The sequence below is a fragment of the Engraulis encrasicolus genome, chromosome 5, assembly GCF_034702125.1.
Source record: "Engraulis encrasicolus isolate BLACKSEA-1 chromosome 5, IST_EnEncr_1.0, whole genome shotgun sequence".
In the NCBI taxonomy this organism is placed as follows: domain Eukaryota; kingdom Metazoa; phylum Chordata; class Actinopteri; order Clupeiformes; family Engraulidae; genus Engraulis; species Engraulis encrasicolus.
This window is the reverse complement of record NC_085861.1, coordinates 31,138,329-31,145,828: the sequence shown is the minus strand read 5'-3', so window position 1 is coordinate 31,145,828 and position 7,500 is coordinate 31,138,329. Positions and strand designations below refer to the sequence as shown.

At 42.8% G+C, this 7,500-nt stretch overlaps 1 protein-coding gene across 1 annotated transcript in view; it reads right to left on the bottom strand.

Annotated features, from left to right (window-relative positions):
* grik3 (glutamate ionotropic receptor kainate type subunit 3) overlaps positions 1–7,500 on the bottom strand; it is a 238,742-nt gene that overhangs the window by 124,251 nt on the left and 106,991 nt on the right. The window lies entirely within an intron of this gene.

Below are 7,500 nucleotides of genomic sequence, written 5' to 3'. Positions count from 1 at the left end.
AGCGGCTCAGCATACCTAAAACCTTAACTTTTGCCACATATCTGTCTTCTTCCTAATCAATATATTTGTTTTATTTTGTCATTATTGTTGTTAGTCTAACTTTTTACACACATTGAGCTGCATGTCTTGTATGAATTGTGATATACAAGTTAAGATAGGCCTATTATTAGATGGAGGGGTGGTATTACGCTGAAGACACTGAAGCACCGCCATCAGGGCACTTCTTGTAGAGTGGAGACCAGCCAAAGTAGGCCTATGCTAGCAGAGTTGGACTGGCCATGTGGCATAACGGGCATTTCCCTGTGAGCCCCGCACCGTCGTGGGCCCCTATTTAAAAATAATAATAATAATGCCAAAAGTGCCAGGGCCCTATTTCTCCCCCAGCCCAGGCCTGTATTTTAGTATGGGCGTTTTTGTACACTTCCATCAACTATTCTGACTTCCCCCACTAGGGATCTCCAAGGCTGCCTGAGGGAACAACAGACAAAGGGCTAATACCACTACGAAACTGGTGGCATTTTTTTGACACCAGAGCTGGACTACATGGAGAGGATGGACACTCGCCAGTTCCTGGTGGGAGTGAGAGATGGGGTGGTACCAAAAACTGGGGGCCAGTTATGTCTATTGCACAGCCCCCATTTTTACACCCTCACCCACCATCATGGCCATCCAGAGCTCTGCCAGCGAGAGCAGAGGCAGTGTGTGTGTGTGTGTGTGTGTGTGTGTGTGTGTGTGTGTGTGTGTGTGTGTGTGTGTGTGTGTGTGTGTGTGTGTGCGTGTGTGACATGTGTGTGTGTGTGTGTGTGTGTGTGTGTGTGTGTGTCGTGAGTGTGTGACGTGTGTGTGTGCGTGTGTGTGTGTGTGAGAGAGAGAGAGAGAGAGAGAGAGAGAGAGAGAGAGAGAGAGAGAGAGAGAGAGAGAGAGACAGACAGAGACAGAGACAGAGACAGAGAGAGACAGAGACAGAGAGATGAGTGACATAGTTTAAGAGAGAGTGATAAACAGAGAGAGTGCCAGAACCACACTGTAAATGGCAGATAGCATTGCTAGGTTCAGTTTTATGTGCTTTCATTTCACTTCCACGTCAGCCAAACCACACTAAGAAGAGGGTGTGGACCATCCGGCTTTCAACCAGTGATGTGAGCAGGGGAGATGGGGTGGCACTGCCAGTGATGTGGGCATCAATGGCACAATCTCCATTCACGCCCTTACCAAATTTGTTTTTATTTACTATTCAATTAATGCATTCATTTATTTATTTTTTTACTTTCTAATGTACATTTTTGATACATACATACGTATCCAATTCCTTGATAGAACAGAGGAGGGTCTTAGGGATCCAGAGTGTGAGGGATGGGCAGAGAGTGTTCCAGGAAAATGCAGTGCCAGGGCGTACCCAGAGCCATACAGAGGGGAGAGTTGCGCGATTGGAGGACCAGGAATTAAATTGCAGCCCCGCCTTTCAACGAGATTTGGTCGTGCCTAAAGCGGCTGTCTTTCCATAGACTCAACATAGAACCACCACATTAACAGCCAAAAATAAGGACTAACGAACTATACAGCGGGGTAATCACCACAAATATGTAAACTATCAACTGTCTCGGTGGTGATAATCACAACAGTTTTACCATCTGTGATGTTTATCTGAAGTTATTACTACGAACAGCAAGTCTTGTCATATTCCCTGCATTGCATCGCATCGCATTTGCTGTGTGCTACGCCCACTTCTAGGCACTAACATTCACAACGCTTAAGCAGTTCTGAGACGCTAAACAGCTAATTTTGCTAATGCGGAAGTCGGCCCTAGGACACAGTGGAGATTGCCCGACTCTCCCCTCTGTATGGCTCTGGGCGTACCATGCCATGCTGTGCCCATACCATGCCCTCGCTTCTCCTCAGTCCTCTTTCATCATCTTTTTTCCCTTTTTCATTCTCCTACCCTATCCCTTTCCTCCCCTTCCTCCCGTACCTTCTCCTGCCCTCCCCCGTCATTGATCCCTTAAGCTGGGGTGATGATTGCGGTCTGTGCCAGGGGTGTGCAGCAGTCTAACAGAGAGAACTGACTCACCCCGATGCACTAATCAGTCTGTATCGGTGTGTTCACCACACTCAAAAAAACGATTCTAGCTGGTTGTAAAATTGACACAAGTGTTGCATGCAGTTTTAACTCAATGTTGTCAGTTTAGTGAAATGAAAGTGAAAATATCGTGTTAGATTTACTAAGCAGATAGGCCTAGCCTATTTATAGATTGTGTTATGTTGAAAGAACCCAACGCAGTCAGGCAATTTCTTCAAACTACCCAGAATGCAACGCTCCAGCTTTTCAAATTGCAGGAAGGCGCGAGGAGTAAACAGACTAGTTCGCCTGCAAGGTAAGGACATCTCTTCCAATAAATCCTCAAACATGCTCTAACTCTAACCAAATGTGTAATGTGTTAATATCACAATCTTATTTTGCTGCTGCACATGCTATGTTCAAAGGTTGATGTTATTGATTTGCCAACATTTTTGTTGGGTAGTCGGGCAACATGCTGGATGTAGCTTTACTAGCATGTTCTGTGCAGAAACACGGTGTCCACCTTCTTCTTGCAAAGTGTAGGAAAAGTTAAACAATATTTTAGGTTGTTTGTTTTGCTTACAGCCGCCGAGCTGGTGTTTAATGCCCTGTATTTCATGTCAAACGTGTCGACTGTGCATTGTTTGCTAGCGAGCTAATTTATTGGATGCCTGCCACCAATTCCCTTTGAATTCAGAGGGAAATGATAGCCTAACTCTGAAGCAAAAACCTTGGTTTGCCATTCCTCCGGTGAATTTATGTCATATCATCTCGGCAGGGCATGGGTTTACTTGGCAAAGCGTAACAAATTGTGATTTTAAGGAGAGATTCACACTAGAGTGTGGCTGGACGAAAGCGAGAAGACAGGACTTTCTGTTTAATTTCGGCCGCCGGTGTCAGCATTTCACAACGACAGCATTTGGTGTGCGCGGCCAGTCCTGTTCAAAATCCCCCGTAGCTAGAGGTAGAGCTCTAGACATTGGCCGAGACCAGGCAGAAAGACGACTCGCTGCCGTTCTGCCACGCTCGTGTGTGAATCTGGCCCAGGGAAAAGAAAATCCTTATTACAACTGGTCTACATTGCGTCCTACTACAGCATGTTGCGCGTGCTCCGATGTGTTTGAGTTTATGAGCAAGCCTTTATCCGTTGCTTTGTGGACAGTGAGAGCTTTGCGGCGCATTTAGGGAAATCAGTGGAGTGCGCTTTGAAACGCACTGAGGCGAGCCGTCATAAAGTTCGTCAGCTTCAGTGAGAGCCATGTTAACCCAATCCACAGTCAGACCAAATACAATTCTAAGCGGGTTCTGAATACAGACGTGGCGTGTAGTCAATCCACCTGGCTAATAAACTGGTGTTCTTTTTTGAACGTTGCACACCTGCGTAAACTGTAAGCTGCAATGAATTAGATTAGAGCAGGGGTGCCCAAGGAGTCGATCGCGAGGTACCAGTCGATCTCGAGGGGAGTGGCAGTGGCAGAGACATGTAATGTGACAGGGGAAATACTGTCTTTCAAAAGTAGGCTATGTAGTAAGCTGCTGGTACTTGGTTAGATAATTAGTCCCACTGTAACACAGAATGAGGGGAAAGCATTAGGAAGTGACCGTAAGGGTATTGCAGTTGATTCATGTGTGCACACATGTAACATCGGGTGAGTAACAGAACATATGCGCAACGATGCGTTATGACGCGGCGATATGCGAGGATCTTTGTCCAAATCGCTAGTCGCATGCATCATCGCTAACTGCGTTTACATCGCGTGCCGCGTGTAAGGGAAATGTTAGCTGACATGTATGGAATTCACTTCAATTTGTGCTGTTTCCTGCTCCAGTTGTGGACAGAACGATTGGCCAAACTCACAATAGAAAGCCTTTGCTCTGCTACTGTCCCAGAGAGCTGGGAAAAAAAAACCTTCATAGAAGAAGTCACTCTTAACAAGGGTGTTAACCAATTCAATGAGTTCTCTCATTGCTCTCTCTCTCTCTCTCTCTCTCTCTCTCTCTCTCTCTCTCTCTCTCTCTCTCTCTCTCATAGTAAAGTGAACTTAACTGGCCTACTATTTACCCATAACAAATGGTGAAGTTCTGAGCCCTTTTTAATTTTGACCACTGAAGTCATGATAATGCTTCATCATATTTTAGAAATAGGGCCCATGTGCCTACATATGCCTTTTATATACCAAATGTTTATCATTTTGAAATTGTTTCAGTTGTTTATGACTTGTGTAGGACTGAAATTATCTCTGCATACTACAAAGCAATGCAGCACTGCATTGCTTTGTAAACGTAGGCTATTCAACACACTTTAAAAACACACTGAAAAGATACGGCCATAGTAGCCTACTAAAAACATTTTGTTCATAATAATGGTGATTAATAAATGGTGATCTTAAATTTTCATACTGACATCCTGAAATTTGACTTGGTAGATCACGGCAGACCATCAACTTCAAAAGTAGATCTCGGTTAAAAAAAAGGTTGGGCACCCCTGGATTAGAGTTTAGGCTACTTTATTTATGTATGCTCACTTAACCAAGAAGCCTAAATAAGGCAGTGGCCTGTTAATTCAAAATGACTAATTTTAAAACATTGATTACCATAGTGAAACAAAATGTAACTGTAAAAACTGTGTGTAACATTTGATAAATATAATCAATTACTGATATTGTTTATTACAGAAATGTACCACGTGATGCAGTAGCCTGTTGATGCTGGCAAAAGATGCAGTCTGGAGGATTTCAGGGTACGTTTTACTATGCTTCAATGTTAGGTGAGATGAATGTAATGCAGTGTTTCCCAACCAGGGGTACGTGTACCACTAGGAGTATGTTTTATTTTATGAATAAAAACAAATGTATGGTCATGATCATATTGGGATAGAGAACATGAGTGAGGTGGTACTCATACTATGACAAAAATGCTTAGGGGGTACTCAAGACGAAAAAGGTTGGGAGACACTGATGTATGCCCAGATCATGTACGCCCAGAGCAAAGTCACAGGCAGTGTGCTTCTCTTCCATTCACAGACTGCCCATGCTTTTTTAAAGAGATAAGTTAGAATGCTTTGCATATCTATTTGTGTAGAGTTAATCACCAAGACAATTTCCAGAAGTTGTATCCAGGTGTCAATTGTGTCCTTGTTCTGGTGTTGTTATTTTCAAACAGAGATGGCTCTTGCTCACTGGCAGTGACTTGGGTCATGTGAGACAGCATCAGAGCTCGGGTGACATCTCTCGCTCGGGTGAAATCTCTCCTGGAAGATTTCAAGGTATGAAATGTTTTACTCGGCTGCATCTTCCAATAGATTACTCTTTATATTGGTATGTAATGATGTCCTTACCACCAACAAATTCTCTTAAGCATCAATGTGGTCTATAATTCGTCCTGCGACTTCTCAATGCGAGCTCCCATTGATATTGAAGCAATAACTGCTCCGATTATTTTTTTGACTGGAGAAATGGAATCCTGCTACAGTGTCCCAGACCTCTGTGTGCTGGAGCTCCACCAGGGGGCTAGAGCCACACACACACACACACACACACACACACACACAAGAGGTGTAAGAGATTATCACTCTTTTGTTTGGACTTTCATATGTAAATTGTTTTTTTGTGTCCTGAAAATAGACAAATAAGCTACATACTGTACATGTTGTATTTGTGTTTTATGATTTTATAGGTGTGTGCAGAGTTCTGAAGAATAAAAGTCAACAGTCAAGTTCTTCTCCATATTGGTCAATGCCTCCAGAATAATGATACCCATGACCCAGGTATTATGTACAAAGAGAATGTTAATTTGAATCTTGATGCCTACAATTTTGCTGATTTGTTGACAATCGAGATGTATAAACATTAAGTCAGAATAACTTATGTTAAATTGTCTAACTTTTCACCTGGTGTATTTGGTATTGTGGTAGCATGTTTGAAATGGATGGTTAAGAAGGTAAAATATGTCATGGACATCAGTTAAATATTTACATGTGTATCTGTCGAATTACTTTGTTTCAGGCACAACATGCTGACAGGGAATCGGCTATGGCAGAAAGCATCCATGCCATCTACGTGATCCGCCATGAAGGTTCAGAAGCTACTGACAGTCCTGAGGACATCGGAATCATTTTCAAAGGGGTGACTGCATTTGGCTGCTTGCCAAACATCCTACCCAGGCTTCGCCCTCGCAGTGACGCAACACCTTCGGCTCTGCTACACACACTCAGGAAAACTTTGTTCAGGTACTTTCGGGTTCCCTCCACAGCAGGAAACTCCACCCACTTTGTCGGGAAGCAATCGACTTTCAGCATCACCAACCGTCCTGGCTAGAGGCGTGTTCAAGGAAGTGACAAGGTTTGAGCAGAGACGCTCTATTGGGACTAAGAAAATGTTTGGTTTAAACTTTGGCTCAGCCTGTTCGGCCCTCGACCAGTAGCAAATCATGAGAGTTGGGTCAACCATGCCGTTTGAGAATGTTGTTATGCTCTTGGTCAGACCAAGTCTCGAAGAGATTTGTAAGTCATGATAATCAGGTTACAAATATTCACTTACAGTGGCCATATTCCCTTACAGTGGCCATATTTCTTGCCCTTGTTTACGCACTAAACTTGTTATCCTCCTTGAAAGTTGTGTGTGTGTGTGTGTGTGTGTGTGTGTGTGTGTGTGTGTGTGTGTGTGTGTGTGTGTGTGTGAGTAATAATGCAGACATAATAATAACAATTGACTAGAAGTACAAATACACATTTCTACATTATTGCTCACACACAGCTTTTGGTAAAACATTACTGAAATGGCCAAACACCTTTATGCATTTTTTTAATAAAGAGTCATTGCATTGAGCAGATCATTGAGAGGCTCTGAAGTCCACTACACTATTCTTAACTTGTGTGCGTGCGTACCTCCTCAAGCACATATACAGCACTCTATTTTTAACATTTTTTAAAAATGTTTTTCTTTTTTTTGACTTAACAACCTGTTAAAAACACAGCGTTAAACTTTGTCTTTTTTCACACACCTCAGCTGGCAGGTGCGTCGGAGATGGCACCATGGGTCACTCAGCAATAGTTTAAAGAAACTCCCGCACACTGACCATTTCGCTCTTCTATCTTTAATAAACTTAAATTTATTAAAGAAAGAACAGCGAAATGGTCAGTGTGCGGGAGTTTCTTTAAACAAAAACACAGCGTTACAAATTTGTTGTTACTAGAATGGCAAGGACAGTCATAGTGCATTACTAAAGGCCCTGTGTTATGTCATCGTAGACAAGTATTATGGTAATTAACCTTTCAATGACTGTTGGTGTGCTACTGGTGGTATGGAATGCATTATTGGCCTACAACACACGTGTACGCTCTTGTATGTAAGTGTTTAAAAGGTTTTTTTGTTTATTTTTTATTTATTACCCTCAAGACAATTTTTTGTTTTGATTAATGGCCTGGGGAATGTGTTGATTAAAAT